Source organism: Callithrix jacchus, chromosome 2 (genome assembly GCF_049354715.1).
Source record: "Callithrix jacchus isolate 240 chromosome 2, calJac240_pri, whole genome shotgun sequence".
NCBI lineage: Eukaryota > Metazoa > Chordata > Mammalia > Primates > Cebidae > Callithrix > Callithrix jacchus.
This window is the reverse complement of record NC_133503.1, coordinates 107,754,432-107,773,158: the sequence shown is the minus strand read 5'-3', so window position 1 is coordinate 107,773,158 and position 18,727 is coordinate 107,754,432. Positions and strand designations below refer to the sequence as shown.

At 37.0% G+C, this 18,727-nt stretch overlaps 1 long non-coding RNA gene across 1 annotated transcript in view; it reads right to left on the bottom strand.

The window, feature by feature from the left end:
• Positions 1 to 3,715: 3,715 nt before the first annotated feature.
• Positions 3,716 to 18,727, bottom strand: part of LOC118151451 (uncharacterized) — a 40,654-nt gene continuing 25,642 nt past the window's right edge. Inside the window, exons 2-5 of the long non-coding RNA XR_004739776.3 lie at positions 15,626 to 15,696; positions 14,899 to 14,996; positions 10,768 to 13,273; positions 3,716 to 7,609 (exon numbers count right to left, since the gene is read on the bottom strand). This is a non-coding gene — a long non-coding RNA (uncharacterized LOC118151451). The remainder of the gene's footprint in view (positions 7,610 to 10,767; positions 13,274 to 14,898; positions 14,997 to 15,625; positions 15,697 to 18,727) is intronic.

Sequence of the window (18,727 nt, the reverse complement as noted above, 5' to 3'; positions counted from 1 at the left end):
TTGTTATATAGGTAAGCTCGTGTCATGGGGGTTTGTTTTACAGACCCAAGTACTAAGCCCAGTACCCAATAGTTAATTTTTCTGTTATTCTTCCTTCTCCCAGCCTCCACCCTTAAGTAGGCCCCAGTGTTTTTTGTTCCTTTCTTTGTGTCCATGAATTCTCATCATTTAGCTCCCACTCACAAGTTAGAGCATCTGGTATTTGGTTTTTTGTTCCTGCATTAGTTTACTAAGAATAATGACCTCCAGCTCCAATCATGTTCCCACAAGTGACATGATCTTGTTCTTTTCATGGCTGCATAGTATTCCATGGTATATATGTACCACATTTTCTTAATTCAATCTATCATTGGTGAGCATTTAGGTTGATTCCATGTCTTTACTACTGTGAATAATGCTGCAAGGAACATTCGTGTGTACATGTCTTTATCATAGAATGATTTATACTCTTCTAGGTATATATCCAGTAATGGGATTGCTGGATCAAATAGTAGTTCCGTTCTTAGCTCTCTGATGAATTGCCACAGTTTTCCGTAATGGATCACTAATTTACACTCCCACCAGCAGTGTAGAAGTGTTTCCTTTTCTCCACAACTTTGTCAACATCTGTTATTGTTTGACTTTTTAATAATAGCCATTCTGACTGCTGTGAGATGGTATCTCGTTGTGGTTTTGATTTGCATTTTTCTAATGATCAGTGATAGTGAGGTTTTTTCCATATATTTGTTGGCCATATGAATGTCTTCTTTTGAAAAGTGTCCACTCATGTCCTTTGCCCACTTTTTAACGGGGTTGTGGGTTTTTTTCTTGCAAATTTGTTTAAGTTCCTTACAAATACTGGATATTAGACCTTTGTCAGCTGTGTAGTTTGCAAAAAATTTTTTCCCATTCTGTAGGTCATGTGTTTACTCTGTTGATGGACTCTTTTGCCATGCAAAAGTTATTACATTTAGTTAGATTCCATTTGTCCATTTTTGCTTTTGTTCCAACTGCTTTTGGTGTCTTCATCATAAAATCTTTGTACATTCCAATGTCCAGAATTATGGTATTGCCTAGGTTACCTTCCAGGGTTTTCATAGTTCTGGGTTTTACGTTTAAGTCTTTAACCCATCTTGATTTGATTTTTTACATGATGTAAGGAAAAGGTCCAATTTCAATCTTCTGCATATGGCTAGCCAGTTATCCCAGCACTATTTATTGAATAGCGAGTCTTTTCCCTGTTTCTTGTTTTTGTCAGCTCCTTTGAAGATCAGTTGCCTCTAGGTGTGCACCTTTATTTCTAGGCTGTCTATTCTGTTCCATTGGTCTGTGTCTGTTTTTGTACCAGTGCCATGCTGTTTTAATTACTGTAACCCTGTAGCATAATTTGAAGTCAGATAGCATGATGCCTCCAGTTTTGTTCTTTTTCTTAGGATTGCCTAGGCTATTCAGGCTCTTTTTTAGTTTCATATGAATTTTTAAATAGTTATATCTAGTACTATGTAGAATGTCATTGGTAGCTTTATGGGAATAGCATCAAATCTGTAAATTGCTTTGGGCAGTATGGACATTTTAATGATATTGATTCTTCCTATCCATGAGTATGGAATATTTTCTATATGTTTGTGTCACCTCTAATTTCTTTCAGCACTGTTTTGTAACTCTCATTGTAGACATCTTTCACCTTCCTGATTAGCTATATTCCTAGGTATTTTATTCTTTTTTGTAGCAATTATGAACGGGTTTGCATTCCTGATTTGCCTCTCGGCTTGGCTGTTTTTGTTGCATAGGACTACTGGTGATTTTTGTGCATTGATTTTGTATCCTCAAACTTTGGTAAAGTTGTTTATCAGCAGAAGGAACTTTCAGGCCAAAGCTATATAGAATCATGTTGTCTGAAAACAGGAATAATTGGACTACCTCTCTTCCTATTTGGTTGCCCTTTATTTCTTTCTCTCACCTGATTGCCCTGGCCAGAACTTCCAATACTATCTTGAATAGGAGCGATGAGAGAGGACTTGTTTTGTGCCAGTTTTCAATGGGAATATTTCCAGCGTTTCCCCATAAAATAATATTCTTACAAATCATGTGACACACTTGTATATTACTATAGTCTTACCTCCAAACAGCCCTTCAGAACAATCTCTGCCATCCAGACCACGTGGATCTTGCCTACCCAGAAAGACTTTTCTGTTTTCCTCTTAAATGAATGTGTGTTTCCAGATAAAAAGAAAAAATACATATCATTGGATTTTCAGTTTCTCACTGTGCCCTCTAGAGTTTTATGGAGAAAAATAAAACAAAGTCTTTGAAGAGAACAACTATTTCCACAGATCCTGGAGAAAAGACATTCAAGGTTTTTCAGAGGAGGTACTGAGATGTGCTTAGTGAATAGCTGGGGCCAGACATTGTGTAGGGGTTACAAGATTTCCTGGTCTACCAAGTCACACGTGAACTGCGAACAATCTCTTAGGATAGAAGTGTGTCAGGTTCTCACTCTGTAAGACAGACCTTTCAGTTAAGTAATCAATTAAGAGATCTTATTTTAAGATCAATTATCAAACGTAAAATAATTTGAGATTTCATGGGGCCATTCTTGAATAAAATTTAAATAGAATTTTGGAATAGGACTAATTCCACAATACCAGAGATCATGTTTTGATAAGGCCAATGTGTCTCTAGACTCTAAAATAACCTTTGTTTCTGAGATTTACACTACTTTGCTCTATTCATTTTTTTTTGTTATAATTCATCATTTATTGAATACTTTTTATATCCTGGGTACTATACATAACTTGTCTTATGTAATCTACATGCATAACACCACAAGTGAATATTTATGTCCCTGTCTACAGATGAGTAAATAGAGGCTAAGATGTGATGATTGGTTTACTGAAGGTCACAGAGTGAACTAGTAACAAAGCTAAAATTTTGATATCAGAATTATTTGGTTCTAATGTTCACCTTTCATTATATACATTACATTAATTGTCTATATGTTTAAATGAGCTTCATAACTATATAAGATGGGACATTTTAAATCCTCTGTGCCATCAGAATTTCACTTCAGTGCTACACAAAACAGTGAGATTGCTGGATAGGTTAAATGAAAATTGAAGTAAGCTACTCATAAAATAGGGCTACATAGAGGAAAAGCAACATCGTTTCTTAGCCATAAAGGTGTTGTTCTGGAGAGATAGAGAGAGCATGCCATTATTCTGGCTTAAGAGTAACAGATCATATATGACACCCTAGCTTTGACTTAAAGAATAATTTCAGGAATGTTAGGCTAAATTTATGAGACTGACATGGAGATTCAACATAATAAGTGCCGTTTTACTGGCTGACATCAGAAATGAAGGAAACGTTCTGTTATTTTCATCTTGTAATGCTTGGGAGGAAGTGGTAGAAATTTAAGATTTTGAAATGGTTGTAAGGTGAGGAAAATAATAAATGGTAAAACTTGGTAGGGTAAACAAATTTGTGACCAAAAAACATCTCTCATTTTGCACAAATCATTAATGAATACTTTTTGTGTGGTTGGCATTGCCAGGTGCTGTGTTAGGTGGACCAGATAAGTGAAGCACAATACTTCCTCTCCAAGATCTTATAATATGATTAGGAAGCAAGGCATAAATATAACAAAGTGCAATTTAGTGCCAAAATAAGAGGTACTGATAACAAAACTATAAAATTCAGAGAAGAAATAAATAAATGAGGACTCGAGTGCTCATTCAGTCAACTAATGTGTTTATTCAATTCTTCCTTTGAGCCAAGCAAGATAATATACTTAACTCTAGGACTAACTAGTGGAGGCTTTTTACAGGTGAGAGGTTTGAGGTAAACTTGAAAAAACTAAACATTTAGTTAGGCAGGTTAAAAAAAAAGCCGGTGGGGGGGTGCAAGTGAATTCCTAAGCTAGTAAAAATTTTAAAAGCAGAACGCTTATTACAGCTTTAAGCACTTTACATATATGAACTTATTTAATCATCAGAAGAATTCAATGAACTAGGCACCATTAGCATTCCCATTTTACAGATGAGGACCCTGAGCTTAGGAAGTTGAGCAATTTACTTCCTAAGACACGTAAGTGGAAAGTGGTATAGCCACCGTTCAAATACAGAGAGTAAAGGCTTTCTTTGCTTTTATTTATAGCCTCTTAGGTCCCCTGTTAGGGAGGGCCTAGCAATGCAAAGAATGCAACGTTAGCACACCTTAGCAGGATTATCACCAGAAATCTCAATAACATTGAGTCTCTTGTCTTAGAACTTGGTAGTTCTTAGGCATTCTGATTAATTTTTAAGGTAGTCGTCCTCAACTTCATGGTATAGCAGATCATCTGGAGGACTTCTTAAGACACTGATAGTTGAACCCCATCCTAGACTTTTCAATTAAGTAGGTTTGGCCTTGGCCCCAAAATTTGCATTTCCACAAAGTGCTCAGTGGTACTGATGCTGCTGACTCGAAGATCATACTTTGAGAACCACTAATTAAGAAAACAAGTTCCTAACCTTCCTAGCGTATCTTATACGTGCAGACCTTTCATTACTGAACATACAGCATCTCTATTGGAGATCTCTATTTCCACATCCCAGAAATGACAAACCTAGAGTTGAAATCACTCACTGAAAATATGCTTTTCTGTTTTTGCCCTCTTTTTTTTTTTTTTTTTTTTGAGACAGTGTTTCGCTCGTTACCCAGGCTGGAGTGCAATGGCGCGATCTTGGCTCACTGCAACCTCCGCCTCCTGGGTTCAGGCAATTCTCCTGCCTCAGCCTCCCGAGTAGCTGGGATTACAGGCACGCGCCACCATGCCCAGCTAATTTTTCGTATTTTTAGTAGAGACGGGGTTTCACCATGTTGACCAGGATGGTCTCGATCTGTTGACCTCGTGATCCACCCGCCTCGGCCTCCCAAAGTGCTGGGATTACAGGCTTGAGCCACCGCGCCCGGCCCTGTTTTTGCCCTCTTAAGTGAAATCACAAATTCATACTTTTGAAGAATCCTTGACCTTCCTATCTACCTACATCCAATCAACAAGATCATGTTGATTTTCTCTCTTAAATACTTCTTTCAGCAAATATTTATTAGGCACTGCCATGAGTTTCATACATATTTCAGGATGGATTTAGACCAAAAGATGTTGAATACTTCAAAATATCACCACCAGAAAGCCTCCCTTACTGTAGTAAGAGAAAACACCCCCTTGACAGTCTTAGCAATGTTGTACAAGACAAGGTATTTATAGGATTTGGAGTTCTGACTCAGGTGATTTAAAAGGGCCCTTCAGAGTAGAAAAGGGATTGAGATGGAGCAGTGGTCAGGACATAATAGCTTAGGATTGGTCATCAGAGCAAGATGAGGGTTTTAATGAATAAACTGCTATTTGACAAGTGAGCTACTTGCCTAGCCAAGCACAGTTTTGTATCAGATCAATTGATTTGCAGGAATTATCTGATGCAAAAAGTGGAAACTATTTATTGGTTATGGTCTTATCTTTCTTGGGCAAATGTTTCCTGGAACAAAATACTAACTTATGTTAACACAGGTGGTCTCTGCTCTTAGTCCTAATAACTATGTCATGTTGATGTAGGTGATTGCAGTTCTCAAAGACACTGTACCCTAGATTTAAGAAACTTACATTCCACTGAGCAGACCAACAGAGCTCTGGGGGAAAAAAACCCTTCTGGAATTAAAATTAACTTATTTGTAAGGTAGAAAGTGTACACAAAAGAAGAAATATCTGAATCTTCTCGTGGAAGTCTTCACGGTGGGGGTAGCACGGGCTTTGAATAAACAGGAAATTGGGGCAATATAGTACACAGAGGAAGAGAACTACGGAAAAGCCCCAGAAACATGGGCTATCATGGCATCATCTTTTCTCTACCGTACTCCTAAGCTTTGGGTCAAACCCTCCTTTTTTCCTAATTATTTTTAAAATCTTAGAACTGATTTCCTGTCTCTAGTCTTGTACATGGACATCCCAATTCACCCTGTACTCTACACCCAGCTATAAATCTGTGTAACCCCGGCACCTTCTCTTAAGCCCATGGAGGGAATGATATGTAGTGCTCCTCTGGGGAGGGGAAAATATAATGAAAGGAACATTCTGCCTCCTTCTCTGGCTGGGTGAGGTCCACAAGGGCCCCCTTTGCTGCCCAATCTCTCATTACAGAAGAGTACAGATTTGTAAGTAGAGAACAAACAAACCCATCCAAAAGTGGAAGGATATGAACAGACACTTTTCAAAAGAAGACATATATGAGGCGAACAAACATATGAAAAAATGCTCATCCTCACTGGTCATTAGAGAAATGCAAATCAAAACCACATTGAGATACCACCTCACGCCAGTTAGAATGGTGATCATTAAAAAATCTGGAGACAACAGATGCTAGAGAGGATGTGTAGAAATAGGAATACTTTTACACTGTTGGGAGTGTAAACTAGTTCAATCATTGTGGAAGACAGTGTGGCAATTCCTCAAGAACCTAGAAATAGAAATTTCGTTTGACCTAGCAATCCCATTATTGTGTATATACACAAAGGATTATAAATCATTATATTATAAGGATGCATGCACACGTATGTTCATTGTGGCACTGTTTACAATAGCAAAGACCTGGAACCAACCCAAATGCCCATCAATGATAGACTGGAAAATGAAAATGTGGCACATATACACCATGGAATACTATGCAGCCATAAAAAATGAGTTTTTGTTCTTTGTAGGGACATGGATGAATCTGGAAACCATCATTCTCAGCAAATTGACACAAGAACAGAAAAGCAAACACCACATGATCTCACTCATAGGCAGATATTGAACAAAGAGAACACATGGACACAGGGAGAGGAGCATCACACACTGGGGTCTGTTGTGGGGGCCAGGGGAAGGACAGCGGGGGGGGTGGGGGTTTGGGGAGGGATAACATGGGGAGAAATGCCAGAAATAGGTCACAGGGGGATGGAGGCAGCAAACCACATTGCCATGTATGAACCAATGCAACGATTCTGCATGATCTGCACATGTACCCCAGAACCTAAAGTACAATTTAATTAAAAAAAAAAAGCATACATGCCTGGCATTCCAGGATGGGGTGGTGGTATTTTACCTTTTTCTGACTAATGAACTCAAATGTATGGGATTCCAAAGAAGACCTAAACAGGTCTTTACTTAATGTTACAGATGATAAAACACAGATTGTATAAAGCAGTGGAGTGAGGTGAGAATAGACTACAGGTGGCTTTGCATCCCTTACTTTACCTATCCCTCATTCTTATAAATGATCACTAAGGCGTCACTTCCTAGACTCCCAGCACGTATCCACATGGATTTCTCTCCAATGGCAGTGTTACTCAGTGGACTCCTTCTTCTTTCTCCCCTGTGCTACTCTCTTCTTGCATCCCCAGTGTTCAGAGATTTGAATTTCCTTTCCTCTTCTCTTCTTGGATAGTGGACTTCTCTCAGCAATTACCAGACCTTCGGCCTCTTTTGGGGTCTTGGAGAACTTTACGGTCACCCACTTGTATGCTGAGGGTTGCTGGGTTAGAGTTGTGAGTTGGTCACAGCTGTTCTCGTCCCATCTGCTTCCAGTGCTGTTTAAGGAGAGACAGGAAATTTCCAGTTCTGAGAAGAGGAGAGAAAGAATATTGGGGGTGATTGTCCTCTTTGTACTGCAGCCTAATTTTATTCTTCTGTTTTTCTCTAGAGATATCTTTTTTAAATATTCAGATATCTTGTCTTGCAAGAGTTAATTTCCAACCAATAATAGTCACAAACTCTATATATGAAATTCCTATCCCCTCTTCTAGAGGAATGTTTCACTTTATTTTGCTTTAAATAAAAAAGTATCTTTCTCTAACCAACATGAATCAAATTACATATCTTTCTTCCATTAACCTAGTTTTGGAAGGTGTCATATACAACTACCCCTCCTCAACCGCTGCCCTCCTCTTCCTCCTCCTCCTCAAAAAAGACAAGGAGACTCCTAAGACATAGCTCACTACATAACCAACCCAGTTAAAACCCTCCAAGTTTTCTCATTGCCCATGAAGAGAGCACATGCTTCTGTGAAGAGGAAGCCACTACTTATCTCCAATCAATAGCTGCCATGAGAAAATGCAGATTAATGGCAGCAAATTTTCAAGAGAAGCCAAAAATCATGGAGTTTAAGGGAAATATCCAGTTTTTAAACCTTGGATAAAATAAATGAAAACAAGTGGTGGGCTCAGTGGCTCATGCCTGTAACCCCAGCACTTTGGAAGGCCAAGGTGGGCAGATCACGAGGTTAGGAGTTCAAGACCAATCTCTACTAAAAATACAAAAAAAATTGCTAGTAAAGTGGCAGGCGCCTGTAATTCCAGCTACCTGGGAGGCTGAGGCAGGAGAATTACTTGAACCTGGGAGGTGGAGGTTTCAGTGAGCCAAGATCACGCCATTGCATTCCAACAGAGGCAACAAGAGTGAAACTCCATCTCAAATAATAATAATAAAATAATGAAATTAAAATAAATAAAATGAAAATAAAACAAGGCTGAAACAAAAAACTCATCACAAAATAAGTAGGCAGAGAGTGGTGGCTCACGCCTATAATCCCAACACTTTGGGTGGCTGAGGTGGGCAGCTCATAAAGTCAAGAGATAGAGACCATCCTGGCTAACACAGTGAAACCCCATCTCTACTAAAAATACAAATAATTATGTGGGTGTGGTGGCACATGCCTGTAGTCCCAGCTACTTGGGAGGCTGAGGCAGGAGAATTGCTTGAACCTGGGAGGTGGAGGTTGCAGTGAGCTGTGATCACATCACTGCAATCCAGCTTAGGTGACAAAGCGAGACTCCGTCTCAATAAAAAACTATATATATATATATATATATATATATATATATATATATATATATACACACACACACACACACACACACACACACACACACACACATATATATATATATATATATATATAAAATAACATTCTAAAAAGTATGTCTTCACTCTCTGCCCTAAAAGATTAAGTTCAACCTTCTTGTCAGGGCATAGGCTTCTAAGAAACTGGCCCCTGCCTCTTCTCCAGCCTCATCTCACATTACTTTTCAGTAAATAATAAATGCAACAGCAATATTAAACTGTTACCAGGTTTTAGAGCTCCTGCTTCCTCTGCCTTTGAAAATGTTTTCTTTGCCTTGAGTCCTTTTATAAATATTAACTACCTAGCAAATTTTTATTTCTGTATCAAAACCCTTTGACACATAATGTCCCCCTACAAGACTTCTTGAATCAACTCCCCAAAATCATTCTCTGTGGCATATGACTTCTGTACCCAATACATATTTTTTATTATTGTGGTTAGCTTCTATTTATTGAATGCTTATTTTGTGCCAAAAATGATAAAACAAAGGTAGGGAAGAATAAAGTAACTTACCTAAAAACACAAAGTTAGAGCAAGAGCAAGTGTTCTAACTCTTAATTAAGTAAGTCCTGTCTGTCTGCAAAGCCTACTATGCATCATCCACTACCACATTCTACTGCCTAGTTTTTACATGTATTATTGTTTATATCAATTTTCTCATCCCTTAACTGAGATTAAGTGATAAGAATAATGTTTTATTCATCATTTTACTGTTAGTACCTAGGATATAATATGCATTCAAGAAATGTTTGTTGAACTGAGCAGAACTGTGTTTTAAATGCAAATCATTTCAGTTTTCAGTATTACTCTACCTTTTTTATTAATTCTTGATATTTATTTAAATTTAACTTCTTTATTTTGAATCTTTAAAAAGAGGCTCAATGTGATGTTTTGAAAATTTATTACCTTACAAAAGGCAGAATTTTAATCATTTTAATGATAATGCACTTAATTTAAATGACTATTTTCTGGATATTAAGAAGCTGAATATTAGCTTGTTAGTACCTAAATTTCAAATCTTGATTTAGCACCAAAAGGCCAAATTTGGAGAAGGAATTTTAATCATTGATTTTAGGCAAACATACTTAAGCTCTAGTTGACATGTCCTTCCTCTCAGTATCCTGAAGAATTTTTACAGAAGGGCTAATTGTGTCCCCCTTGATAAGCTCTTGATGACTCATGTGTTTTTTATATATGGCAAGATGATCTGGCTTACCCACAATTTATAAGGCATATAGACACCTTCTTTCTAGCCAGAAGTAGCCATTCATGCTCAACCTTTTAACTATCTCCCCAAGTTGCTCACAAGAGCAAAATACTTGGCCTAATGGCCTTAGGGAAAGAGAGAGTCTGACTTGACAAAAAAACTTTCAGCAAATGGGATCTATGAACATAATCTTACCACATCAGGCTCAAATCCAGTATTTAGTTAATATTTCCCTTCTGCAGCAACCATAAGGAATCTAACATATTCTCATCTGTAAGGCTAGAACTCTCAATGTGGGAAGAAAGGGGAATTTGGAGACAGAATCTCACCCAACAGGCCATTCAGAGTATCAGGAGGATGTATGGAGTTTCTCACCATGTTCAAGTAACCCTGTGATGGGCTGACTCCCAGTTTATTTTTTGGACTGTTCCTGTCACAGGGATTTTACTCTAGCAGAGGATTTGGGTATCGAGAATCCATTGGGACATTCCTTTCTGAGATTGAACTGATATGCATGTGGATAGATCACTTCTAGGAGATTTAGTTTGACTTTTTATAAGATTAACTTTCCTGAGATGCTAAAAATACTTCGGCTTCAACATTTTGGTAAAAAGAGGTAAAGGCAATTATTCCAATTTTAAAACAATACCCTTTATTTCTTTCTCTTACCTGATATCCCTGGCCAGAACTTCCAATACTTGTCTTCTGCTGGTTTTCAAGGGGAATGCTTCCAGCTTTTGCACATTCACTATGACGTTAGCTGTGGGTTTGTTATATATTGTTTTTATTAGTTTGAGATATGTTCCTCCAATACCTAGTTTATTGAGAGTTTTTAACATGAAGCGATGCTGAATTTTATGAACAGCCTTTTTTGCACCTATAGAGATAACCATATGGTTTTTGTCTTTAGTTCTGTTTATGTGATGAATTACATTTATTGATGAATCACATTTATTATTTGTGGATGTTGAACTAATCTTGTATCCTGGGGATGAAGCCTACTCGGTTGTGATGAATAAGGTTTTTGATGTGCTGCTGGATTTGATTTGCCAGTACGTTGTTGAGGATTTTTGCGTCAATGTTCATCAAGGGTTTTGGCTTGAAATTTCCTCTTTTTGTTGTATCTCTGCCAGGTTTTAATATCAGGATGATACTGGCCTTATAGAATGAGTTGGGGAGGAATCCTTCCTCCTCAAATTTTTGGAATAGTGTCTGTAGAAATAGTACCAGCTCTTCTTTGTACATCTTCTAGAATTCAGCTGTAAATCTGTCTGATCCTTTTTTTATTGGTAGGCTCTTTATTACTGCCTCAATTTCAGAACTTGTTATTGGCCTGTTCAGGGATTAAATTTTTCCCTGGTTTGGTTTTGGAAGGGTGTATGTGTCAGGAATCTATCCATTTCTACAGTTGATTTGCATAGAGGTGTCTGTAATATTCTTGACTCTTATTTGTATTTCTGTGGGGCCAGTGGTGGTATCCCACTGTTGTTTCTGATTGTGTTTATTTGAATCTTCTCTCTTTTCTTCTTTATTCATCTATCTAACAGTCTATCTGTTTTACCAATTTTTTTCAAATAACCAGGTCCTGGAGTCATTGATCTTTTGAATGGTTTTTCTGTCTGAATCTCCCTGAGTTCAGCTCTGATTTGAGGTATTTCTTATCTTCTGCTAGCTTTTAACCTTGATTGTTCTTGGTTCTCTAGTTAGTTTAGTTGCAACATTATGTTGCTAACTTGAGGTCTTTCTCACTTTTGGATGTGGGCTTTAGTGCTGTAAATTTCCCTCTTAACATTGCCTTAGCTATGTTCCAGAGATTCTGGTATGTTGTACCTTTGTTCTCAGTAGTTTCAAAGAGACTTCTGCCTTAATTTTATCATTTACCCAAAAGTCATTCATGTGCAGGATTAGATTTCCATGTAATTGTATGGTTTTGAGTAAATGTCTTAGTCTTGAGTTCTAATTTGATTGTACTGTGGTCTGAGAGAAGGTTTATTATTACTTCAGTTATTTTACATTTGCTGAGGAGTCTTTTACTTCTGATTATGTGACCAATTTTAGAATAAGTGCCATGTGGCAATGAGCTATTGATATGCTTTGGCTGTGTCCCCACACAAATCTCATCTTGAATTTTAGTTCCCATAATCCTCATGTGTCATGGGAGGGAACTGGTGGGAGGTAATTGAATCATGGGGTGATTATCCTCATGCTGTTCTTGTGCCTGTGACTGAGTTCTCACAACATCTGATGGTTTTATAAGGAGCTTCCCCACTTCATTCACTCTTCTTCCCACTACCATGTGAAGAATGATCTGTTTGCTTCCCCTTCTGCCATGATTGTAAGTTTTCTGAGGCCCCCCCAGCCCTGTAGAACTGTGAATAAATTAAACCTCTTTCCTTTGTAAATTACTGAGTCTCAGGTAGTTCTTTAGTGCAGCAAAAGACTGTACTAATTCAGAAGTGTATTCTGTTGCTTTGGGGTGGAGAGTTTTGTAGATGTTTATCAGGTCCATTTTATCCAGAGCTGAGTTCAGGTCCTGAATATCTTTGTAAATTTTCTGTCTTGCTGATCTGTCAGTGGGGTGTTAAAGTCTCTCACTATTATTGTGCAGGAGTCTAAGTCTCTTTGAAATCTCTAAGAACTTGCTTTATGAATCTGAGTGCTCCTTTGTTGGGTGTATATGTATTTAGGATAGATTGGTCTTCCTGTTGAATTGACCACTTTACAATTGTGTGATGCTCTTCTTTGTCTTTTTTAAATCTTGGTTTAAAGTCTGTTTTGTCAGAAACTGGTTTTACAACCCTTGCTTTTTTCTGTTTTCCATTCTCTTGGTAGATTTTCCTCCATCTCTTTATTTTGAGTCTATATGTGTCTTTGCATGTGAGGTGGATCTCTTGACGACAGCATAGCAATGGGTCTTGTTTTTTTTTTAATCCAGCTTGCCATTATGCATCTTTTAATTAAGACATTTAAGCTTAGTATTGACATCCAGTCAACATGATAGCTGGTTATTTTGCAGACTTGTTTATGTAGTTGCTTTATAGTATCACTGGTTTGTGTACTTAAGTGTGCTTTTGTAGTAGCTGTTAATGGTCTTTTCTTTCCATGTTTAGGGCACCCTTCAGGAGTTCTTGTAAGGCTGGTCTGGTGGTAATGAATTCCGTCAGCATTTGCTTATCTGAAAAGGATCCAGAAAAATGGGATACATTTCAGGTGTTTTAACTATTCTTATTAAAACATCACAGCCAAATGCCTTCCTTCCTCTCCTTCATATATAGGGCCTACGTAAGGTAAGTTTGTTCCCCAGTTCAGCAATTTAATCATTCATATTGGTGAGAAGAGCAAATCACTCAGCCTTTTATCTTCTTATGCCTTTTTGGAAGTCCACAAAGTTTGCTAAGTTTGGGAAAGACTACTGTAAAGTAGTTCTCTTCAGTATTACTCCTGTGGCTACCCATCTAGTATCTTTTTAGCACAGGAGCAGATGGGCTAGAGAAGCTGATAATACAATTAGTTCACATTCCCTTCTTCTCCTTCCCAATCATACAAATGTTGCTAAGGTTCTTGATGAGATGGGTCAAACACTACCAGGGTTTGCTGCTTAGTCTAGCCTACCCTCACAGATCATTTCTTTGCATAAGGGAATATTTCTTTCAAGTGCCCAGTAGCACCCCCAAAGATTCTATGACAGCTAAGAAAGCTTTGCAGGCTCAGAGCACAAAAAAAAAACAAAACAAAAATTATCTCTGATATAGAAGCCAAGGAAATGGATGTAGTCATACACACACACACACACACACGCGTGCACACACACACCTATATATGGATAATGTATATAATATACATACATTATATATAAATTTTGTCATGTATATATGTATAATATATATGTGTGTATATATTTATATATGGTATATATACACACATATGTATATACAGATATAGTATATATGGGTATGTATAATATATATATATATATATATATACATATATATATAAATTTAACTCTTTTAAAGATAAAAGTTTTCCAAATTTACCCCACTCAGTCTTTCATCAAATTTCTTTTCTTGGGTGTTTGCTCCATTCTTTTCTATACTGTATAAGCTTCTTTAAAATCTTTCAGGGTTTATTTTCTTTTCCATGAAAAAAAATTATGGTAGATTCAACCTGATTTAGAAAAGCAACAATGTCTCTTGTAGAACATGAAGGTAGAGTCTATGGTCTAAGCACGTGCAGTCTGTTTTTATTAGTCCAATGGTTTGATTATTTGGGGTATAGGAATGCCTAAAATTTGCATAATTCACAGAAATAAGACAAAGATAGCCAATTAGGATGCACAGATTATTTTCCTAGTGTTCAATAGAGACAAGAATTATTAAAAAACAACAACAGCTAAATCAACGGACTAATGATCAGATGACAGGATGACAAAACATAAATACATGCTTCACTAGAGCCTTCAAGACATGTGGTCTTCCTCTTTTTATTTATATTTTTCTATTTTTTTGATAGTATGTGCAGGTAGACCTGCATAAACTTTCCTTTTAAAATATATATATCACTTCCAATATGTCAGTGTCACCTGAACCTCAGGCTCATTTTACAGGAGTAGCAACTTCATATGCTATTGAAAATAAAGAATATGAAAGGGGAACTCAGGAAAAGTGTATAAGTTATAGAAATGTCTTACAGTTTCTCAATGTCTTAGTATGGAAACTCACTTGTTAATGCTATTCATCCCCCCAAAAGTATTACGTTGGACCTATGATTAGCACGTATTACATTTAGTAAGCTCCTACTTACCAGAGATGGTGGGACATTTATTATAAGATGTCAAAGTTCAAAATTCTTCAGAAAGTACTTCCCATTGGCAGATACATTTGTTGTTGAAGAAAAACACCCTATAAAGGAAGTTTAAAAGAGAACCCAGATGAATATTTTTTCAGATGGACCACAAATAAGTTCCCAATTCACCATGTTCTACGACTTCCCAGAGCTGAGAATCTAAAGACAGCTCTACAATATCACATTTCAAAGGCATCACAGGGCTTACCTGCTAATGCAGTAAAGTGGTTTTTGTCTCTGAAGCATACAACATCGTGAATAACATTGTCCTCTGGAAAGAATGAGCCAATAGGCACCATTTTGTGTTGTAAGGAAGCAGCTAACTTGACCGTGAATGCAGATCTGCCCACTCCACTTAAGCTGACATTTTGTACAGATGAGAAGGAATGTGTGGTATGAGATCAATAAAGAAGCAAAGTAAAAGGCTCTTAAATGATTGTAAATGAAGCTGAGAACAAAACCTAGATCTCAATAACCTAGAGTTATGACTCTAGGGCTATGGTCTGTTAACATCTGCTTCTTGGACGGGAATGTTTTTCTTTCAAAATAACAGTGCTACATGAATCAACAGCTTCCAAAGGAACTATTTCATGCCATCCAACCTTAGGTCTCAGACCTGAAAAAGCTCATTGATCTTTGGTGAAATCTCAGTTACATAAGTAGGAAGTTATTTTTAAAGGCATACCAGATGCTACAGTTCCTCCTCATTGCTCCCACATGGATGTGCACTGTTTATTCAGAATTGAGCCAAAAGACCTGAAATAAGAAAGTTAAGTATGATTCCCTGACAAATTGAGAAAACAGAGTTGCATGCAATGGATCTGTAAATATTTCTTTTAGTTTTATTATTTGGCTTAATGCTTTTGAGCTGGCCACACTTGCACACACATACACACACACACACACACAACCACACACACAAACTCAGAGGTTTTCCTTAGGAGGCTCATGATTTTCCTTTTGGAACTCACAGCAGAATTTCTTCCTAATTTAAATCATTTTTATAGCCTCCTTAGTGAGACTAAAACATTAACAGATAAACTACAACCCTAGCTCATCATTTTGCCAAGAGAAATGTAAAATAGTCCATGTTCTCCTGTCAGAAATAATCTTTGGTTATATAAAAATGGTAATTAATTTACCATTTGAACTCACAATAAAGGGAATTGTTATTGTCATGTTGTATCCATAATATGAAGAGTTTTTTTTATTATGTGGTGTTTTTTTGTTTTTTTTTTTTTTTTGTAACATGGGCTTCAAATTTGATCTCTAGCAAAAGAAGCTAAAGAAATATTCAACTACCAGATCTCATTGGGAAGGTAAGTCTCTGACTATATATGGAGCTGTCAAAGATAAAATGCAAAAACCACATAGATTTGTCTTACACTTCTCCAGAGAATGTATTTATTCACTATTGTATCCTTAGTATCTAGAATGGTAGCTAGACAGTATTCAATAAATGAGTGCATAAACGACTCAACCCCAGTTGCCAAAACAATCTCAATTTTTTTTTGAGACATAGTCTCATTCTGTTGCCCAGCCTGAAGTGCAGTGGCACGATCTCGGCCCATTACAACCTCTGCCTCCTGGGTTCAAGCAATTCTCCTGCCTCAGCCTCCTGAGTAGCTGAGAGGCATGCGCTACCATATCTGGATAAATCTTTTGTATTTTTAGTAGATACAGGGTTTCACCATATTGGCCAGGCTGGTCTCCAACTCCTGACCTTCTGATCCACCTGCCTCAGCCTCTTAAAGTGCTGGGATTACAGGCATAACACCATGCCAGGCCTCCAATCCTAATTTTTAAAGCCATAACTATTTCTCTTTTATTTCCTAAAAAGTTGGGTGGTGAGTAACACTGCCTGTGTAAATCATCAGTATCATCTCCCACTATAGTTTTGTGTTATCTCACCTCTTACTCCCTGACATATACTTTATGATTAAAAAGCACTAGTTAGTACTGTTATTTACCACTTCCATGTAGAACTATCAATAATATCATATTTTCATGTAAAATTCCCACTGTATTCATAAATAAGATTGACACACTCCTTTGCTTAAAATTTTGTGGTAATGCCTGTATAATACTTAGAATAAACATCAACCTCTTTGCCAAGGCTTAAGAAGCCATACATGATTAAGCTTTTGTTTGTATTTTGAACCATATCACCTACCATTTTTCCTTGGTCTATATACTGAACCTCATTCCCACTTTAGGAATTCTGACTTTCAGCCCTTCTGCTAATAACAATTAGAAAGGTAAGTAGAAAAAAACCCTACTATTTGAAGTCACTAAACAGTGACAAAATTGTCATAAACTAAAAGGGAATCAGTCTTCGAAAGAAGGAAACCCCAATGGTGGAAATATATATTTACGTGACTTTCCCTTGAGACATACTGCTCAGGATAGATAGAACTTAAAAAAAAATTATCATCTGGAAAAATCAGATGAGAGATTGGGGGTTGCCCAAGTGGCTGGATATTAAGAGGGAGAAAATCTGGAAAGGAGGGTGTTACAGAAAGGAAAACCCCAAAAATCTATGTATAACCCCAATTCAAACTAAACTGCCAACATGTAGGGTGAGACTCCAAGGAGCTTCCAGGAAGGCAGCAGTTAAACAATGGCCTTAGTGGATACACACTATAGGAGAGTAAACTATGGGAATTAGAGTTTTAGCAAGTTTGACTGGATTACTATATACATCAGGATTTCTATTAAAATCCCAGACGAACCACACTTTAGGATTAAAGACTACAATCCAAGACTAAGTGATTTAACAATTTAGCTGCCTGATAGAAAAAACAATTACACTGTTCAGAGGAAGATCATTAAAAACAGAGTCTCTATTGTATCAATACATTATCCAATATGGAATTAAAAATGACTAGACATATGAACACTTAGAGAAAAATATGACCCATAATCAAGAGAGAAAGAATAGTTAAGAGACTAAAACAAACCAGACCTTAGTATTAATAGACTCACACTGTAAACCTAATAAATATGTAAAAGAATCTGAAGGAAAATTGAATATAATGAGATTAGGAAATTTCAGGCTCTATGTGGAAACTTAGAAAATGAACAAATAAGAAGTTTAAAACTGAAAACATTTTAAAAATTTTAAATTTAATTGACTCACAACACTGGAAACCCAACAAATATGTAAAAGAATCTAAAGGCAAAGTTGAATATAATGATATTAGGAAATTTCAGAATATATGCAGAAACTGTTAAAAAATGAACAAATAAGAAATTTAAAAGTGAAAAAAATACATATCCAACATAAAAAGACATTATTGGCTAAGATTCATAGTGGATTGGATACAATAAAACATTAGTAAACTTGAAGATAGTCAAAATAAATTATACATACTAAAGCACAAAGAAAAGCATGACTGAAAAAATAATGAGCAGAGTCTCTCATGAATGTGGGATAGCAGTATGCCAAGATGTATACAGAGAGCAGTGAGTTAACCTCATGGCAGAAGGAAAGAATCAGGGTTCCCTGATTTTTAGGATGACAGCTCTTGTCTTCCTGAAAGTGGATGACTGTTCTAGCACTCATAACCAAAGCTTGTGTGTAGTGGAACTCAGATCTGTCATGGCAGAAGAGAGGCGAGCTAGACCTGACCTCAATTCCCACTCCTACTGACCCTTCTTTCAGCCCATAGGTCCATTGGTTTGACTTCTGCTTCTGCTGCTATAACAGATATCTGGCTCAACTTGTTTTCATGCCACAGTGAAATCCTGAAATTCACAGACTTCTTCCTGAGCACTGAGCAGTCTC